General features: G+C 35.1%; 1 protein-coding gene across 1 annotated transcript in view; it reads left to right on the top strand.

Annotated features, from left to right (window-relative positions):
* Positions 1-22,305, top strand: part of LOC138707426 (uncharacterized) — a 516,816-nt gene that overhangs the window by 262,413 nt on the left and 232,098 nt on the right. The gene's annotated exons all lie outside the window — the stretch shown is intronic.

Below are 22,305 nucleotides of genomic sequence, written 5' to 3'. Positions count from 1 at the left end.
TACTTTTTATGCTTCCCTATTAAAAAGGTCTAACCAGCGAATAGGGATTATAAAGAATGGACACTGAGAGAATTTTCCTGTGTTTTGTTTCTCTGTGTGCAGGCGTTTAGTTCCACTTTCAAGCGCTAGAGGTCAGTGTAATCGAGCATACGCAAAGATAATAATTGAGAATAGAGTGGAGTTATTTGTCTATGGTTGAGACACAGGATCCAAACATCGCCTATCTTATTGCATAATCCAGTAACGCATTGCTTCATATAAATTCAAGTTAACAGCTTTTCCCTATTTCTCAGTGACAAACTAGTTGTAATAATAATATTTTATATTTCAGATATAATAAATTATATTATAAAATAATACAATACATTATAAAATTAAGTATCAAATTCGTTTAATATTTGTATATAATATAATATAGGTATATGGTTTTACTTCTCGTAAGAGTTTTGTTTTTCCATTTTCAGTGCTATCAAATCATTACAAATTTTAATTGTTGTTGAGTTCAACGTCTCAACTCTCATTATAAAGGAACTCTAGAGTCTAGACATTACAGTTAATGACGGATTTATTATTTTATGGATCCAATTTATTTTATTTGAGTACATAATGTACCTAGATGTATTAATTATATGTGTTATATTTCCGCTGTGTCGACTGCTAGCTGGTGTGATGTCAGCGCCAACTCTAGGGAGAAAGCAGAATCTCACGCTCTAGCTGGCTGGAAGGTCATTGAAATCAGTCCTGCTACATCAAAGGTACCGACGCGAAGTGTCCATTCTTTATAATCCCTATTCGCTGGTCTAACTGGATTTATAGAGCGTTACCAAATGTCCTAAGTATTTTTTTAATCGAACACACACAATAAAGGGCTTAAGAATATTTAATACTTTATTCCTTACAAACATCACATGTTTACTTTCCATGCTTCCTTACTGAAAAGGTCTAACTGGATTTATAGAGCGTTACCAAATGTCCTAAGTACTTTTTGAATCGAGCACACACACAATAAAGGGCTTAAGAATATTTAATACTTTATTCCTTACAAACATCACATGTTTACTTTCCATGCTTCCTTACTGAAAAGGTCTAACTGGATTTATAGAGCGTTACCAAATGTCCTAAGTACTTTTTGAATCGAACACACACACAATAAAGGGCTTAAGAATATTTAATACTTTATTCCTTACAAACATCACATGTTTACTTTCCATGCTTCCTTACTGAAAAGGTCTAACTGGATTTATAGAGCGTTACCAAATGTCCTAAGTACTTTTTGAATCGAGCACACACACAATAAAGGGCTTAAGAATATTTAATACTTTATTCCTTACAAACATCACATGTTTACTTTCCATGCTTCCTTACTGAAAAGGTCTAACTGGATTTATAGAGCGTTACCAAATGTCCTAAGTACTTTTTGAATCGAACACACACACAATAAAGGGCTTAAGAATATTTAATACTTTATTCCTTACAAACATCACTAGTTCGATTACCATTGTCTGTGTATTGCAAGTTGCCTTTATGTGTGAACTGTATGCACACAGGATGAATTGTTAAACTAGTGCCAGAAAGTAACTTGTAATCTAAATTAACATAAATGTTATTATTCTTTATCACAAAAATTATCCATAACTTGCCATTTATTTAAGTTTCTTTATCATGTTGCGAATTCTGTAGTGCTCGGGAAAAGTGACACAAGTCAGTTTCCACAAACCTTTTATTTTATTTTATTGGGTTATTTTACAACGCTGTATAAACATCTAGGTTATTTAGCGTCTGAATGATATGAAGGTGATAATGCCGGTAAAATGAGTCCGGGGTCCAGCACCGAAAGTTACCCAGCATTTGCTCATATTGGGTTGAGGGAAACCCCCGGAAAAAACCTCAACCAGGTAACTTGCCCCGACCGGGATTCGAACACGGGACACCTGGTTTCGCAGCCAGACGCGCTGACCGTTACTCCACAGGTGTGGACTCCACAAACCTTTTTTGATAATTTATTGACAACTTACGGAACATCTGTTCGCTTGGAAAAAAAATACATAGGTATTCCTCCCATTACAATAATTCATACAGAAAAAAATCGAATCGACATAAATCAGTGTAAGTTGTCAATAAATTATCAAAAAAGGTTTGTGGAAACTGACTTATGTCACTTTTCCCGAGCACTGCAGAACTCATCTTACTGTTTTTAGCTTTTCTTGATCTACAAAGGTGCCATAAACACTGGACACATAGGTACACAAAGGCACCCTCCCATTCCTTTTTCCTTTTTTTTTTTTTCTTCCCCATCTTCTTCTCTTTATTTTACCATTCTTTTCTTCCTCATTTTCTTCCCCTTTCCCTCTTCATTTCCTCATAATCTTCACTTTCTCTTCTTTTATGCCTGCTTTGCCTCCTATTTCCCTTTTACTCCTCATTTTCTCTTTTTACTCATCTTCCTTTTCATTTTCTTTTCTCCTCTTCAACAGCTTCTCCTCCTTTTACTTTTTTCTTGTATTTTGTTTCTTTCTTTGCTTGTCTTGCTAAGTGAACAAAATAGCGTAAAGTAAAAGGGAGAGGAATAGAAGGACGAAAGAAAGAAAATGTAAAAGGACGGAACGAAAACGAAATAAAGAAGAAAAACGAAAGTTCAGTGTACTAAAGATAAAGAAAAAAGAGTGTAAAATATGATTGGACTACAGAAAAAAAAATGGAAGTATGACTATGCTAAAGAGACTGTAGAAAAAAAGAAAGTATGATTGGATTAAAGGAAAAGCAAACAGAAGGGAAAGTGTGACTAAAGTAAAGAAAAAGACAAACGAGTGGAAATTATAATTGGATTAAAGAAAAACAAAACAGGAAGGAAAATATTATGGGAATAAAAAAGAAAGAGGAAACAAATTACCATTGGACTAAATAAAAACAAAACAGAAAGAAAAGTATTTCGAATAAATAAAATAAAAGATAAACTGTGATTGAACTAAATAAAAAGAAAAGACAAATGAAAGTATGATTGGACTAAATAAAAAAGAAGCGAAAGTGTGATTGGAGTAAATACAGAAAAAAAGGAAGGAAAGTATGATTGGACAAAAAGAAAATTAAAAATCAAGTATGATTGGACTAAAGAAAATGCAAAAGAAATGAAAGAATCATTGGACTGATAAAAGAAAACAGAAAGGAAAGTGTGATTGGACTAAAAAAAAAGAAAAAATAAAGGAAAGTACGATTGGACTGATAAATAGAACAGAGAGAAAAATATGATTGAACTGATAAAAGAAAACAGAAAAGAAAGTATGATTGGACTGATAAAATAATACAGAAAGGAAAGTATGATTGGACTGATAAAGAAAACAGGGAGGAAAGTATGATTGGACTAAAGAAAAAAAGAAAGAAAAGTATGATTGGACTGATAAAGAAAACAGAAAGGAAAGTATGATTGGACTGATAAAGAAAACAGGGAGGAAAGTATGTTTGGACTAAAGAAAAAAAGAAAGAAAAGTATGATTGGACTGATAAAGAAAACAGAAAGGAAAGTATGATTGGACTGATAAAGAAAACAGAAAAGAAAGTATGATTGGACTGATAAAATAATACAGAAAGGACAGTATGATTGGACTGATAAAGAAAACAGGGAGGAAAGTATGATTGGACTAAAGAAAAAAAGAAAGAAAAGTATGATTGGACTGATAAAGAAAACAGAAAGGTAAGTATGATTGGACTGATAAAATAATACAGAAAGGAAAGTATGATTGGACTGATAAAGAAAACAGGGAGGAAAGTATGATTGGACTAAAGAAAAAAAGAAAGAAAAGTATGATTGGACTGATAAAGAAAACAGAAAGGAAAGTATGATTGGACTGATGAAAGAAAACAGAAAGAAAAGTATGATTGGACTGATAAAGAAAACAGAGAGGAAAGTATGATTGGATTAAAGAAAAGTATGATTGGACTGATAAAGAAAACAGAGAGGAAAGTATGATTGGACTAAAGAAAGTAAAAAAGGAAAGTATGATTAGACTAAAGAAAGGAAAGTATGATTAGTTTGAAGAAAAAGCAAAGAGAAGAAACTACAATTGAACTAAAGAAAAAGAAAAGAGAAAGCAGTAACCTGCGTGATGCGCGGCTGGATTCCATGACCTACTCCGGTTTGCTCTCCCATTAGCATTCTCCTACCGCCTCGTGTTATCAGTTCATTTCCCGATGCTGGATAACCTGTAAAGTTGAAAATCGTTGCTAAATAAACAAGCAGCTAATGAATTGATTGATATCTTGTTGCCCGCTGACTCACTGCAGGTTTTGCAAGTTTGCAGTTCGCTAATTAAGGACAACGCGAAACAGATCGAGTGACGCAGTCGTATTTCGGCGGTTGCCTGGTAACGATCCACTCAATTGTCAATATTTATCAGCCTCATGAACTCATCTTACAATGCCCGCGTTGTTATGCCAGCGATGCTATTAGTCGCTTGTTCGCCAGAATGCGCTGTAATTTAGAGAGACAATGTGGTGACGTGAGCAGTTGTTGTGTGGAATTTGTAAACAACTGCACTCCTCAATGCTGATGACTTTTTAAGCGTGACGCTCTGTGTACCCTAATGAAGACTCTATCGGCTTTGATTTGTTGCTATGGGAGCGCTCCATTTGGTTCATGGCAATCCAAACTACCAAAGGGAACCTGCGACACATGCTGTGTGATTTATGTTCGACACAGTGACTATACCAAACGTTTTCTACAAGTACTTCGGTTTCTATGCCCTTTTCATTTTACCATTCCTCCAGTAATTTTTGTTATCTTCCATAATACAACGAGTTCTGATAGTTTCTGGGTAATTCAGTTGAGCTTAGAGAATGTATGTTGTAATGATATTTTTTTTCGAGACTGAAGGTCGAGAAAAAAATATCTTATAACAACATACATGAATTTAGAACAGCCGTGGCGAAAATACGACTCACGAGCACATTGTGGCTCGCAATGATAGCTGTGCATTTCCTTGCTTCCTACCTCCACCAACCCCCACCCTCTCACTCACTGGAGTCAAACTCCGTTCCATTTGTATTTATCTCTGACCTGCGAGTGGCGTATCGTCGCAATGTCTTCTCGAAACCATGTACCTCTACAAAAACGAAAGTTTCAAGTAGGATGGGAGGACGCATTTTTTTTTCTGACAATATGATGAGAATATTAAATGTATGATTTGTTTACAAGTATTACCAGGAAAACGGTTGTATAACATAAAACGGTATTATAAGTTACTACATGTTACTGATGAAACATTGGCGTTACTCCTGTGTTTATTATTATTATTATTATTATTATTATTATTATTATCATCATCATCATCATCATCATCATCATCATCACCATCATCTCTGTACATCGATCCTTTTTCAGCAGATGTACGAATAATGCAGTTAGATCTTCAATTTAAACTCTCAGATTTATAATGTGATGTTAAATGAAAGCTAGATGTAAGGACTTGACAAATGCTGAACTTTTCAAATCTTTGCCAAAAAATAAATATCCGAAGCTTCGTTCTTTCGCTTGCTCTTTTGAAGCCATGTTCGCTACAACTTACGTTTGTGAAAAATTATTTTCAACAACGAAAATAGTAAAAATCAAATTTATATCACAACTGACACACAAATACCTTCGTGATCAACTACGACTGGCAGTAAGTGACATAATTCCTGATTTTGAAACTCTGTCGCAGAGACATTCTGAAGACAATTAATTTTAGGTTGTGATAATGTGTCCTATGTTTTCTTGTTCATTTCTTTCTTCGTTACACGTACGAAACATTAATTTGTAACATTATACTCTATAAAGTTATATTTAAGTGTTTGACGTAAGGAAAATGAAAATCCGTTAATAAGTCAGACAGTTGCTTCACTTCCCCTTCAGGTGTCCGCCTCCCTCCATAGGTGCTATGCACGTTGCAGGTTACACAGTGGCTCGGCGCACGATCACATTTTCGCCACGGCTGATTTAGAATATCAATTAAATTATCACAGAAAAAATATCAAGCACAAATTGTATTCGGTGATATAATTTCGATGTCATTTTGATTGGAATTTGTATAACATAATAATGATGTTCATGTTCATGGCAGTGACTTACCTCTTTCATCTTCGCAACACACACAAATTTTATTACCTTCGTTACAAGGAGAAATGTAATTTATTTAAAAACAACTGAACATTTCAGGTTATAGCAACATAATGAACCGCCATTAATCAATAGCAGAATGCATGTTTTCTCTACCGTAGTTGAATGAACCAGAGATGGTAGGAATAAAACGAATTATAGAAGAAAAATAAACATTTGAGGTTATACACATTATGCATGAGTATAGGTTTTTACCATTAAACTTTGAATGTGCATGAGTACAAGCTTACTATCGAAGCAGAGATTGTAGTAAATAAATGAACGTAGGATAAACAAATGAACGTAAGAGAAAAACATTATCGGTTATTAATTTTAGAGCTAATATCAGTATAATCAGATTCCCATAGGTTAATCGAGTGTCAATGAGCTGGTTGATTGACTGTATGGCGCTCGCTTAATATTTATTTTATGTGATTCTCAAACTAGTTCTAGATCTAGTTAGTAGCCCTTAAAAAGTGTTTGATATATCCCAAACCCGTTGCATGTTAATAATAATAATAATAATAATAATAATAATAATAATAATTTAGATTTTTGTACAGTCGTGGCAAAAAAAAAACCCGCACCGACCCTTATAGCTGATTTCAGAGCCTTGTTCACTCTAGAGCACGTTAGACTGGAACTAAGACATTCGTGGTTCGAATCCTGCCTGGGAAGGAAACTTTTTTTTTTTGTTCCTTATTCAAATTTATTCCCAATATTTTTCGATTGCTGGTAAAATTCATGTTCTGGGAATAATAACTTAATTAAGTAGTAAAATATCGCTGCAATCGTGTTTTTTTTTTACTAAAAACTAATTCAGTAGATGGCCGCTATAATACGTTGACCATATGGGCTATTCCATATGAAATCGATCAGTAAAAATCCTCGCATTTTTATACTCTAATTTTTTCCCTATTTATACAAGGTGCTAAGGAGGGTGCATTTTCAAAAATATACTATCGAAAGTCAAACGGTTTTCGTATTGTTGAGCTACAAATTTAGCGTATTTTATAAAAAAAAAAACAAGCCTCTTTCAGCGCTCAGAACTCTGGAACCATTTACTGCAGAACATTGAACGGGAGTTCATTTTGAAGCTGACATTTGGTAGGTTATGTTAAGAAGTAATCCTTATTTTTATTGTACACAGAGAGACAGATAATCTGATTTTACATACTTCTAGGATTTTTGTCAATTTGTAAAAATGTAAAAAAATATTGAGAAAAAACCTTGCATTATTAAGAGGGATTCGGCATTGTTTGCTTAGAGGTATGGCAATAAGTTTCGAGGGTATTAAATAAATTATTTTCACACGCCTGGACTTGAACGGCGCAGTACCGCACGCACTGGCCGAGAGCTGAAAATAAGCGAGCATTGGGCGTCATGTTACTCCTGTGTTTATGAAAACTTGTGATAAAGCTAGCCCAGCTATGCGCTACTAGACGAAACATTACGTGTTTGTCTCCTGGCCTTGCTTGTCTCGGCTAGCTCCCGTCTCACAGTCAGCTAGTTAGTTCACGCGCATACTATTTATTTTCTTTCTTTGATATTCTCAATACTTTTTTATCAACATACCATCAATAAAAAATATGTGTTTATTTGTACTTTCAATGTGGAATCTAACTATATACTTTTAAAATATTTTTTCGGTAGCAAAGCCGTCTTAATGAGGAAAAATCTAAATTTCTCCATTTCCATAAAGAGTAAGAAAATCTGTTTATATGTCAATAATGTAAACTTTAATTTCTCAGCATCAAAATAAACCATGATTTTGATCATTGGGTGAAAGGATTTCGGAGCTACAACAGTTTAAAGTTGCTAATTTTATGAAAATACTATACATTTAAATATTTTTAATTTAAACACTATGAAGTTCTGATGCTTCAAACTTTGCACAAAGCATTGTATCACAGTTGTCAACGGACAGGAAAAGTTTCATTGTATTAAGAAATTGTAAGGTCAATTTTCTCTATATTTCGGTCGATTTGAGATGGAATAGCTCATATGCTTAATATCTAAAATTTGTATTTTTTGGACTATGGTTCTTTTTTGAAAAAGAATCTTCATTTGTTCGATTAGAATGTTGAAGATGACAAGACTTCTAAATTGAAAATAACAATTCTAATGTATTGGCAAGTCTTGAAAAGTCAAACGTTGAATTTGACAAAAATTTGATCGTTTGCAATAGCCTAACACGGTTCTCTTTTGAAATAAAATCATAACATTAAGTTACTTAAATGATTCTTTTAAACTCGCCGTGTATGCGAAAATGACATCGCTTGGAGCCGTACCGCCAAGAAAGCAAAGCGCCCCGTAACCATGGCAACCGCTGCTCATTACGGGTTCCCTGACCCGTGCCTAATTGTAACTCCTGACACGCAGTTTATTCTCTACTTTCGGATTTATTCGTCGCGATATGACGTCATTAAAATGCCCCCCACCTCAGGACTTCAAAGGCGACTTGCCTCCCCCCGCCCTGCGGGTTGTATCGACTCTGAAGCTCGGTTACGTCACATTTAACTCCGAATTTCACACGTCGCGGGACATATAGCACGCAGGGGCTGAGGGAGTGGCTACCGAACAAGTGAGAGCAGTATTGTGGGATTAGATTACACACTTTCGCACTGATTTATAATAATAATAATAATAATAATAATAATAATAATAATAATAATAGATTACACACTTTCGCACTGATTTATAATAATAATAATAATAATAATAATAATAATAATAATAATAATAATGCTGTCAAAAAAATGTGAAAGTTAGAATTTATAAAACAGTTATATTACCGGTTGTTCTTTATGGTTGTGAAACTTGGATTCTCACTTTGAGAGAGGAACATAGCTTAAGGGTGTTTGAGAATAAGGTGCTTAGGAAAATATTTGGGGTTAAGAGGGATGAAGTTATAGGACAATGAAGAAAGTTACACAACACAGAACTGCACGCATTGTATTCTTCACCTGACATAATTAGGAACATTAAATCCAGACGTTTGAGATGGGCAGGGCATGTAGCACGTATGGGCGAATCAAGAAATGCATATAGAGTGTTAGTTGGGAGGCCTGAGGGAAAAAGACCTTTGGTGAGGCCGAGACGTAGATGGGAAGATATTAAAATGGATTTGAGGGAGGTGGGATATGATGATAGAGACTGGATTAATCTTGCTCAGGATAGGGACCAATGGTGGGATTATGTGAGGGCGGCAATGAACCTCCAGGTTCCTTAAAAGCCAGTAAGTAAGTAAGTAGGTAAGCAAGTATATTATTAGAAATATGGTTTAATAGCGGTCCTCCATTGAAGCATCTGAATCGCCGAGTGACGGTTCTTTTTTTTAAAGGAAAATATTTTGTTTTCCAAGAATTGAAGGATTTTTCCGGAACAAGGGCACACAGATATGCACCAATGACAAACTGAGATATTTAAATCTAAAGATTTGAGTTAATTCTGAGGTAGAATGTTAAAGATATATTCAATAGGAACACAAATTAAATGAAAAACAAATAGACTTTTCCAAAGCGTTCTTCCGGGAAAAAAAAAAAAAAAAAAAAAGGAAACAGAGACCTATGTGCCCTTCTTCAGGTAAATTCCTCAATTGAATTCATTTTTAATTTCTTATAAATATTATTCCATATATTTTGTTGGCAGTCAAATCGCCTAGAGGAATAGATTAATGAGAATACATTTTTGCAATGGATGTCCATTGAAGTTTACGGTTTATAGCTTATACTTCCGCTCCCTAATAGAGTTTAATAAAAAGAATAATGCATTCATTTGAAATCAAAAGAATTATAGCGATCAACTATAATATTGTTCCTTCTTTTGTTTCATAAGTTAAGCTGAACTGATAAAATGTTAGGAGTGTGATACGGTTGTGTTTTATTACTGTAAGTCATGCCGCATGTTTTGCGGTCTAAAGACCAATCCCAACTGCTACATGGGTTGCTCGCAGACTAATGGCTATATTGTAACATTGCAGGTTTTCAGGTTTTAAAATACTCTCTTCTGTAATACAACGAATGATGATAGTTTCTCCATAATTTAATTGAGCTTAACGAATGTATGTTATGATTGTATCGAGACCGAAAGTCGAGAAAAATTATCTTATGACAACAAATGAGTTTAGAAGGTCAATTAAATTATCAACAGTAGACGTAGGTGGGAAGATAATATTAAAATGGATTTGAGGGAGGTGGGATATGATGGTAGAGACTGGATTAATCTTACTCAGGATAGGGACCAATGGTGGGATTATGTGAGGGCGGCAATGAACCTCCGGGTTCCTTAAAAGCCAGTAAGTAAGTATTATACAGTTATGTACAGTTTACTGTGCCAACCAACTGTACCTGCGTATATGATACAGAAGAAACATGAAAGTACCTAGACACAACTTCGACTTCTACCCACATCCTTGGGCATACAGTCATAAGTTACCTAACTTGTGTTAAATGTGACCAAGCACTGGGCTTTAGTTATGAATGGCATAACGGAATGGATTGTTATAAGTTAAAGAGACAGTAAATAAATTTAAAAAATGAAATGGAGAGATATTGGCGGAACTATTTATGCCTATGTTGACGAAATGGGAAAACGCCGAGAAAAAAAAAACTTCACTACGACTCTGTCCAATGAAAAATCCCAGGCCTAACCAGGACTCGAACTCGGACTGCCTAAGTGCTATGCTGATGATGTACTCCACTCAGCTAATGCAAAGATTATCACTTGAATTAGTGTCTCAGTGTGAGTGTATGTGAGTGCGTTCATAAACACTTGCCTCCTGCACACGCAGTACTTAGAGGGTGTTATTAAAATGGATGTGAGGTTTTGAACTGGATCTGCCTGGCTTAACGTAAGCTGCCTTGTCTAGACTATGGGCTGATGTTGACGAACGACGGTGAATATGCGGTCAATAAAAGCAGCTGATATTAAGATTCGAGTGTGTGTTGGGGGGGGGGATGTGCGAATTGGAACCATTGGATGTGGCCTACGCTGGGTCAGCAGTGGGACTGCACATTATGAAGGGCCTGCATCATCAACACCTAGTTCGAGTCCCGACAGAGCAACGCATCGCAATCAATACCGTCAATGATTAATGCTATTAACCTTTAATTAAATCAGCACGCATCAGCATCCCAACTTGTCCCATTGCGTGGCCTCGCCTGGGTACAAACCCAGGACAAATACTACCACGATTAACAGTACTATTACTACTACTTCTTTTTCTTCTTCTTCTCCGTCTTCGTCTCCTTTACTTCTTTCTGCTCTTATTTTCTCTTTATTTCATTTATTTCATCTCTCCTTCCCTCCTTCTCTGCGTCCATCCCCTTTTTCTTTCTCAACTTTTCTTTCCTCTTCTTCGACTTTTCTTTCTCACTTTCTCCTCTCTGTTGTGTTCGCGGTCGGGGCAAGTTACCTGGTTGAGGTTTTTTCCGGGGTTTTCCCTCCACCCAATACGAGCAAATGCTGGGTTACTTTCGGTGCTGGAACCCGGACTCATTTCACCGGCATTATCACCTTCATCTCATTCAGACGCTAAATAAGCTAAGCTGTTGACAAAGCGTCGTAAAATAACCTACTAACATAAAAATCCTCTCTGTTGGTAACCATCGGCGTGGCTCAGTCTGTTAAGGGTATATGTACGTGAACGACCACAAATATTATCAGAAAGTGCAGGCTCTAAATTTGTAAACTTTTATAAGAAAATGAACTCACAATTGGACAAAAATTACAGGGTACCACAACAAGACTTATTAGAACTTAAATATCTGATAAAAGTATAAACAAGATTACTAATAATATTTTTCAAACCAGTTTTATCAGAGTATGAAAAAAAAAGAACAACAAAAGTTTCTGCAGTTACATCATTTGGTAACCATAACATTGTTATGGTCTCTCTGACATTTAATATTTTTCCTGTATGTAATAAATACTTATTTCTGAAAAGTAGACTACTCTCAGACATGTAGAGTTGTTTATTTTAATACAATTAACTTTTCATTTTTCCTATACAAAATGTATTCAAATTTACATAATGTTTTCAAAGAAATGGGCATTATTGTAGTCTATCTTTTGCATAAATTCATGTTAAATCAGTGTACAAAATTTAACAATTCTATCTCTAATGGTTGTGGAGTTATGAAATAATATGTGTGAAAATTTTCAAATTTTGGAAAATTTAATTTAAAGTAAAAAGTGAATTCGTAAAAATGTTATTAGCAGCCTTTTTTATACTTTTATCAGATATTTAAGTTCTAATAAGTTTGTTGTGGTACCTTGTAATTTTTGTCCAATTGTCAATTCGTTTTCTTATAAAATTTTAGAAATTTAGAGCCTGCATTTTCTGATAATAATTGTGATCGTTCACGTACATATACACTTAAGGCGCTTGCCTGCCAGTCTGAAGTTGCGCTCGGGCGTGGGTTCGAGTCCCGCTTGGGCTGATTACCTGGTTGGGTTTTTTCCGAGGTTTTCCCCAACCGTAAGGTGAATGCCAGGTAATCTATGGCGAATCCTCGGCCTTATCTCGCCAAATACCATCTCGCTATCACCAATCTCATCGATGCTAAATTACCTCGTAATTGATACAGTGTCGTTAAATAACTAACCTAAAAACCTCCTCTCTGTTGTTCTCTGTTTCTTTTTCTTTTTCTCAGCTTCTCTTCCCTCTTCTTCTCTGTTTTCTTTAGATTATCTTCCTCAGGGTCCACACCTGTGGAGTAACGGTCAGCGCGTCTGGCCGCGAAACCAGGTGGCCCGGATTCGAATCTCGGTCGGGGCAAGTTACCTGGTTGAGGTTTTTTCCGGGGTTTTCCCTCAACCCAATACGAGCAAATGCTGGATAACTTTCGGTGCTGGACCCCGGACTCATTTCACCGGCATTACCACCTTCATTTCATTCAGACGCTAAATAACCTAGATGTTGATACAGCGTCGTAAAATAACTCAAAAAAAAATCTTCCTCAGGTTCCATTGTCCTATTTTCTCCTTTATCTTCATTTCCATTTTGTCCTATCTTATTCTTTCTTCTTGTCGCTACACAAGCAACACAATTCATTTCCATCCAAAACACTTTTTTGCTCCCTCCATTTCGTTTCTTCTTCTTCTTCAGGTTCTCCTTTCTCATATTGTCTGTCTTCGTATCATTATTCTCATCTTCCTTTTGTTCTACTTTTTCCACCTTCTCTGTGTTCCTCTTATTCATTTATTTCTCATCCTTCATTTTCACTTCTTATCTCCTTTCGTCAAATTTTTCTTTCTAGTTTCTCCTTTCTCCTCCTTTATTGTGGTTTCATTTTCCTTCCTAACCTTCTCCTTCTCCTTTTCTTTTTTCGTTTCATTTTTCTCATCTTTCCTTTTCATTTATTTCATTCCCTTTCTCTCAGTTTTTTCCTCAACTTCTCCTGTCTCTTCCTTCGTCTCATTTGTTCTTTTTCTTTTTCTCAAGTTTATCTTTTTCTTCTTCTTCTCTGTCTCTCTCTCTCTCTCTTGGTCAATTTTTTCATCTTTCCGTTCTTCTCTGCTTGAATCTCATTTCTTTGTTCTCAATTTCTCTTTTTATCCTTCTTCTGCGTCTTCGCCTCATTTAGACCTATCTTTCCCAGCTTTTCTTTTATCTTTCTTTGTCTCATTTTTCTTATCTCCTTTCCCCTCTTCTCTGAGTCCATCTCCTTTCCCTCCTTCTCTGCGTGCGTCCCATTTTTCTTTCTCACTTTCTCCTCTCTGTTGCTCTGTGTCCCCGTCTTATTTTTTTTCATCTCCTCCTTCCTCTTTTTCTCTGTCTTGGTCTCATTTACTTTCTCAGCTTCTCTTCTATCTTCATCTCTGTTTTCTTTAGATTATCTTCCTCAGGTTCCTTTATCTTCATTTACATTTTTTCTTATCTTATTCTTTCTTCTCTTCTCTTCTGTCTTCCTCTCACTTTTTTGTTCTCCCTGATCTCATCCATTATTCTCCTCTCCGTCTTTTCATTTCTCTTGCCCTTTTCTTAGTCTGATTTCATATCACATTCATCTTCTTTTCCCCTTCTTTCTTTATTGTCTCCGTCAGTTTTTATAGTATTTTCCTTTCCTCTTTTTTCTGTCTTCATCTATGTTTTCTTTTCCATTGTAATCCTAGTATTTGTCTGTGTCATATTCTTCGTGTTCATTTACTTCTTTCTCAATCTATGCATCATTTCCTTTTCATCTCGTGCTCCTAGACTGCATTCGGACGTTGGTTCGATACCTGGTAGTGTTTCTCCGGACGTTTTTCCCACTGTAAGGCGAATATCTGGTATTTCAGTGGCAAATCTCCGGGTTCATTTCCTCAGATACTTTCTCGCTGTCATCAATTTTACCAATAATAAATTATTCTTGCTAAGTACCAAATTATCTCTCTTCTCCACATTCTCTTTTGTATTTCGTTCTGATTCTCCACCCTCGTCGGGTCCCACCCTTGCTGTATAACTCGAACCCACGACTGCGGTTCTTTAAATCCCTGCGTGCTATAATTCTGTATTTCTGCGAGCATTTTTCGCCCCTTTTTTGTTTGATCCGTGTAAAGAGAAATTCCGCTTTGTACTAATTATATTTCAGAGCTTTAGTTCTAGAACATCAAAGCCGTTCCAAAATAAAAAAAAAAAGTTATAGGAATTAATCAAACATTTCCCTTTATCGCGGGAGGCGAGGGAAATTGTGTATTTAAACAAAAACATTTCTGAAAGCTGATCTGAGTGGGACCTCAATCAAAGCACGTCGATTTTGATTCGAGCCACGAGCTTTAATTATTTCGGGAATAATCTGACGCCGGGGCATGCGTAGCCCACGGTCAGCGCTTGAGACTGCCACGCTGGGGAGCCCGGGTTTGATTCTCTTCACCGGCCAAAAGGTCATTTGTGTTTTACTTACAGTCTTTTCCTCCTCATTTCATCAATATTCTTCATGTTCATCTCCGGTCAGAAAATACGGCACCATTCTTCGTGTCTTGTCTAGTGATGTCTCGTCCGCTTGCCAGGGCACTCATGTCCTGGTGGTAAACCAAAGATTGGTAGATGGCAGCTCTGTATTAGATTCTGTCCATAGTAATTAAATGTAACAATGAGCGTACTCCTCCTGACTTGTTGGATCCAACCATGACTTCCATTAACATACAATTAATAAATCTAGGTACACATGTTATGACTCGGTTAAGAGAGAAGTTTTATATGATATTCTTATTGAATTTGGTATTCCCAAGAAACTGGTTCCATTAATTAAAATGTGCCTCAGTGAAACGTACAGCAGAGTTCGTATAGGTCAGTTTCTGTCAGATGCGTTTCCAATTCAGTGTGGGCTAAAGCAAGGAGATGCACTATCACCTTTACTTTTTAACTTTGCTCTAGAGTATGCCATTAGGAAAGTCCAGGATAACAGAGAGGGCTTGGAATTGAACGGATTACATCAGCTGCTTGTCTATGCGGATGACGTGAATATGTTAGGAGAAAATCCACAAACGATTAGGGAAAACACGGGAATTTCACTGGAAGTAAGTAAAGAGATAGGTTTGGAAGTAAATCGCGAAAAGACTAAGTATATGATTATGTCTCGTGACGAGAATATTGTGCGAAATGGAAATATAAAAATTGGAAATTTGTCTTTTGAAGAGGTGGAGAGGTTCAAATACCTGGGAGCAACAGTAACAAATATAAATGACACTCGGGAGGAAATTAAACACAGAATAAATATGGGAAATGCCTGTTATTATTCAGTTGAGGAACTTTTATCATCCAGTCTGCTGTCGAAAAGTCTGAAAGTTAGAATTTATAAAACAGTTATATTACCGGTTGTTCTGTATGGTTGTGAAACTTGGACTCTCACTTTGAGAGAGGAACAGAGATTAAGGCTGTTTGAGAATAAGGTGCTTAGGAAAATATTTGGGGCTAAGAGGGATGAAGTTACAGGAGAATGGAGAAAGTTACATAACACAGAACTGCACGCATTGTATTCTTCACCTGACATAATTAGGAACATTAAATCCAGACGTTTGAGATGGGCAGGGCATGTAGCACGTATGGGCGAATCCAGGAATGCATATAGAGTGTTAGTTGGGAGACCGGAGGGAAAAAGACCTTTGGTGAGGCCGAGACGTAGATGGGAAGATAATATTAAAATGGATTTGAGGGAGGTAGGATATGATGATAGAGAATGGATTAATCTTGCTCAGGATAGGGACCTATGGCGGGCTTATGTGAGGGCGGCAATGAACCTCCGGTTCCTTAAAAGCCAGTAAGTAAGTAAGGTACACATGTACTCAAAAATTAATTGGACCGATGAAATAATAAATCCGTCATTATCTGTAATGTCTAGACACTAGAGTTCCTTTATGATGAGAGTTGAGACGTTGACCCCAACAACAATTAAAATATGTAATGATTTGATAACGCTGAAAATGGGAAAAGAAATCTCCTATGAGAAGTAAACCCATAGGCCTATACTGTATATTATATACATATTAAACAAATTTTATGTCTATATATATATATATATATATATATATATATATATATATATATATATATATATATACGTTTATAATATATTAAATTATTTTATAATATACATGGATTGTAACTAAAGTAGTGGCAACATTGCCTGGAATGGTTCATGCGGATTTCTATGCGATTTCTATGATAATTGATTTTATGTTTACAAGTATAAGAAAGACAATTTATAAATTCATAATACTTCGAAATTTTATCACTTAAGGAGGCATTGAAATTAATATTTTTAGCTTTGGTACAATCATTAATACAATATGTTATAATAAATTGGGGTAGAGTAGCATCTTCTGTACTTAATCCGTCAATTTTAATACACAGAAGATTAATAAAAATTTGTCTGACCAAAAATATGGATTATGAAACAAATTTAATTTATATACAGATTTTGAAGTATCAACTATTGAAGAATTTTATAAATATAGTTTACTAACTTACTACCACAGAAATCAAATAAAACATAAATGTAATCGACATGAATATCATACTCGAAGACAAAAGTCTACTTTCCCATTAATTGAGCCTAAATGTCATACAAGTGCAGCTCTTAAACATGGTGCTAGTTTCGGCCCAAGACTTTATAATAAAATTACAAACCATTTTCCAAATTTGAAATATTTTAAAATTGAATCTTTTAAAAAAGAAATTTATAAAATTATTCATGATATATAATAAATGTGTGTATTTTTTACCTTTTATTTCTGTCGACTATATTCATGTTTTATTGAATATCACTGGCTTCTGTCTGATTGTCAATTTATATATTAAATGTGTTTTTTCTCTCTTTTACTCTTTCTTTTTTTTTTCTTTTTTTTTTTTTTTGCTCTTGTGTGTTATTTATCGGTTTCAATTAAGTTACTTACTGTATTTAGTAAACTTTCCTTGTAAATTTTATGTTATATTATTGGCTAAGACCACACTAGCTAGCTAGGCAAATAAATTAAATTAAATACCATAGAACTAGTGATCGTTAAAATGTTATGTTTTATTTAACGACGCTCGCAACTACAGAGGTTGTATCAGCGTCGCCGGATGTGCCGGAATTTTGTCCCGCAGGAGTTCTTTTACATGCCAGTAAATCTACTGACATGAGCCTGTCGCATTTAAGCACACTTAAATGCCATCGACCTGGCCCGGGATCGAACCCGCAACCTTGGGCATAGAAGGCCAGCTCTATATCAACTTGCCAACCAGGTCGACACTACTGATCGTAGTTGTAGATATTGTCGATGTATTGAAAGATAAAACCGGTTGCTATGACAACAGATGTTGCTATTGTGCCTGGTTAAATGTAAAATACTATTTTTAACTGCTCTAAAGCATGTTTACTAAACTTGAGCAGCGATCGTGGATAAAAATCGAGGTAACCCGTGGTAGAAATGCACACCAATGTCATCAAAGGTTGCTTGAAGCTTGTGGCAACGATGCATTACCGTATCGGACGGTTGCAAGATGGGTCTCTGGATATCGTACGGGTCGGAATGAAGTGGCACATGTGGCTCGCACAGATCGCCCTTCCATTTGTGACGAGCAAGTGCAGCTAGTGCGAGCTCTCCTTGCTGTTGACCATCGTTGTACTGTACGAGAATTATCTATCGAGGTTGGACTCAGTCATCAAACTGAAGAAAAGTTTATAGACTATACTCCAATTACATGAGGTCGGCATGACGCCGGGCCTAAATCTAAGACAATACAGGATATCACTTTGACAATGCATAGACATTCACATGATTCAACCCATGACTTTGGCTTGCACGGAACGTTAAAGCAATATATTAGCCTTTGAGTTAAACGCGAAGGGGAACTGTTGCCAAAATATTCCGCGATTGGATTTGAGCTTGTGCAACTTGCAGGTTGCGTCAGACTGCATGCAGCTTTTCCTTAAAACGCGATCCCCTCTGGAGCAATAAATCTTAATTGCGGACATTGACCTCCGGAGTGGAGGTTACGGAATGTCTCTATGGTCTGAATGCTTTCCATCAAGATCAGATGTGATCTCGAAGTGATTCTGAATATAGCTGACAGCATGAAACAGAGAGAAATGTCCATTACCCCTCGCAGAGACGCACAGAAACGATTCCACCTCCACTCTTGGAGATTTTCCTTTGCCAAGTCATTAGGAAGGCGGATTTCTATTCTTCTTCTCATCCTACCAGCCTGAGTGCATATTCCACGCATTCCTGTAGCTTCCTCTAGAGTTATAATCCCTTAAAGTAGTCTGACAGACATCTCAGTAGTGACACATACTTTCTGATTAATAAATCTCTGTTCCTTTATCATATTTTGAATGATATTGTTGTTTATAGTTTATTATCAGAGCTAGAAAGTTGGTAGTATAAGGGTACAGTACATCAGTTATTCATAGATTTCAAAAAGGCATATGATTCGGTTAAGAGGGAAGTGTTATATAACATTCTTATTGAATTTGGTATTCCCAAAAAACTAGTTCAATTAATTAAAATGTATCTCAATGAAACTTACAGCAGAGTCCGTATAGGCCAGCTTCTGTCGGATGTTTTTCCAATTCACTGCAGGCTAAAGCAAGGAGATGCACTATCACCTTTACTTTTTAACTTCGCTCTAGAATATGCCATTAGGAAAGTTCAGGATAACAGAGAGGGTTTGGAATTGAATGGGTTACATCAGCTGCTTGTCTATGCGGATGACGTGAATATGTTAGGAGAAAATCCACAAACGATTAGGGAAAATACGGGAATTTTACTGGAAGCAAGTAAAGAGATAGGTTTGGAAGTAAACCCCGAAAAGACAAAGTATATGATTATGTCTCGTGACCAGAATATTGTACGAAATGGAAATATAAAAATTGGAGATTTATACTTCAAAGAGGTGGAAAAATTCAAATATCTTGGAGCAACAGGAACAAATATAAATGACACTCGGGAAGAAATTAAACGCAGAATAAATATGGAAAATACGTGTTATTATTCGTTTGAGAAGTTTTTGTCATCCAGTCTGCTGTCGAAAATTCTTAAAGTTAGAATTTATAAAACAGTTATATTACCGGTTGTTCTGTATGGTTGTGAAACTTGGACTGTCACTTCGTGAGAAGAACAGAGATTAAGGATATTTGAGAATAAGGTTCTTAGGAAAATATTTGGTGTTAAGAGGGATGAAGTTACAGGAGAATGGAGAAAGTTACACGACACAGAACTGCAAGAATTTTATTCTGCACCTGATATAATTAGGAACATTAAATCCAGACGTTCGAGGTGGGCAGGGCATGTAGCACGTATGGGCAAATCCAGAAATGAATATAGAGTGTTAGTTGGGAAGCCGGAGGGGAAACGACCTTGGAGAGGCCGAGACGTAGATGGGAGGATAATATTAAAATGGATTTGAGGGAGGTGGGATATGATGATAGAGACTGGATTAATGTTGCTCAGGATAGGGACCGATGGCGGTCTTACGTGAGGGCGGAAATGAACCTCCGGGTTCCTTAAAAGCGAGTAAGTAAGTAAGAGATATAGTCGAAGCTCACACAATTTGACAGTTTTGGTATCAATTTCCTTTGTTTATTACAACACGAAGATGACACATATTTTATCATTATCGGTATACGAGTATGTTTTACGTTCTTCGTAACATTTCTGATAAGTTGAGGAATAGAGAAACGGCGTGTTCAAAACGACTGTTTGCTTCGTAACAGTTTTTTTCGTTTTCACACTTTCCGTCATAAGAAAGTAGAAAGTGACTTAACTCGTACTCCAGCTGACTTGTAATCACCCTGTAGAATCATCATGAATAATTGAGAGCGTCTCTCAGGCAGTGACGGGAGCTTCCCACAGATAGTTGAAACCCAGCTCCAACGTGACGTCAGAACGCTTCCACGCCGCAGGCCGCCGAGTTCGCAGGATAAACACTTGGGTTCCAACATGGCGGAGGTGTGAGACAGACGTCTTTCATCTTGAGAGTAATCCCAGAGCCAATTAGTAAGGAATTGTCAGGATACAACGAATAAAGAATATTAAATGCAACAGCAGCCGTGCTACGAGATGCGACTGAGGTGCGACTAGTCTAGGCGGAAGAGGCTGTCTGTCGCAACCAGCAAGCAGAGAAATGACGACGAGATGCTGCGAACACTGGAGATACCAGTGCTTAAATTGTAATTCCTGATTATATGAAATCTGAACACGAAATATTGATGTATAATAATATCCACATCATGCACAACACAAATACTTTATTTATTTATTTATTTATTTATTTATTTATTTATTTATTTATTTATTTATTTATTTATTTATTTATTTATTTATTTATTTATTTATTTATTTATTTATTTATTTATTTATTTATTTATTTACTTATTTATTTATTTGTTCATTTGTTAATTAATTAATTTATTTATTTATTTACTTATTTATTTATTTATTTATTTATTTATTTATTTACATATACATTTGTTTTTTGTTCGCTTATTTATTTTATTTATTTATTTACTTATGTACTTATTCACTGTTTATTTTGTATTTACTTGTTTATTTTTTAATTACTTGTTTATTATTTACTTATTTTTTTACTTGTTCATTTATTTATATATTTATTTATTTATTTTATTTATTTATTTATTTTCTTTATTTATTTATTTATTCATTCATTCACCTATTTGCTTACTCGTTTACCCATTTATTTATTAAATGGGATGGACTCATGTCAGTAGATTTACTGGCATGTAAAAGAACTCCTGCGGGAAAAAATTCCCGCACACCGGCGACGCTGATATAACCTCGACACTTGCGAGCGTCGTTAAATGAAACATTATTTTAAATTTGTATTTATTTATTTATTTATGTATTTATTTATTTACATATTTATTTATTTACTTATGTACTTATTCATTCATTCGTTTATTTTTATATACTTGTTTATTTTTATGTATTTGTTTATTTATTAATTTATTTTTATTTATTTTCTTATTTATTTATTTGTTCATTTGTTAATTTATTTATTTATTTATTTACTTATTTATTTATTTATTCATTTATTTTTTTTATTTACTTTTTTTATTTATTTGTTCATTTGTTAATTTATTTATTTATTTACTTATTTATTCATTTATTTTTTTTATTTACTTATTTATTTATTTGTTCATTTGTTAATTAATTAATTAATTTATTTACTTATTTATTTATTTATTTACTTACTTATTTACTGATTTATTTATTTTTTTATTTTTTATTTTTTATTTATTTACTTATTTATTTATTCACTTATTTATTTGGTCACTTACTTATTTATTTATTTATTTATTTATTTATTTATTTATTTATTTATTTATTTATTTATTTTCTTGTTTATTCATTAAATGCGACAGGCTCATGTCAGTAGATTTACTGGCATGTAAAAGAACTCCTGCGGGACAAAATTCCGGCACACTGGCGACGCTGATATAACCTCGGCAGTTGCGAGCGTCGTTGAATGAAACATTATTTTAAATTTGTATTTACTTACATACTTGCTTATTATACGAATTACCGATAGTGCTCTATCTTTGTAAGCAGCGTATGGATGTGCTCAGGCCGATAGCCAAAGTTGCCTCTTTACGGTGGGGAGATAATTTGCTCACCCACTTCATCTTATACTGAAAACATAAAAAATTTCTGTTCTGACGTTTACCATCTTAACTCATGAGATTTCAAAT

The sequence above is a fragment of the Periplaneta americana genome, chromosome 1 (assembly GCF_040183065.1).
Source record: "Periplaneta americana isolate PAMFEO1 chromosome 1, P.americana_PAMFEO1_priV1, whole genome shotgun sequence".
Classification (NCBI taxonomy): domain Eukaryota; kingdom Metazoa; phylum Arthropoda; class Insecta; order Blattodea; family Blattidae; genus Periplaneta; species Periplaneta americana.
This window is presented reverse-complemented; position numbering and strand designations above follow the sequence as displayed.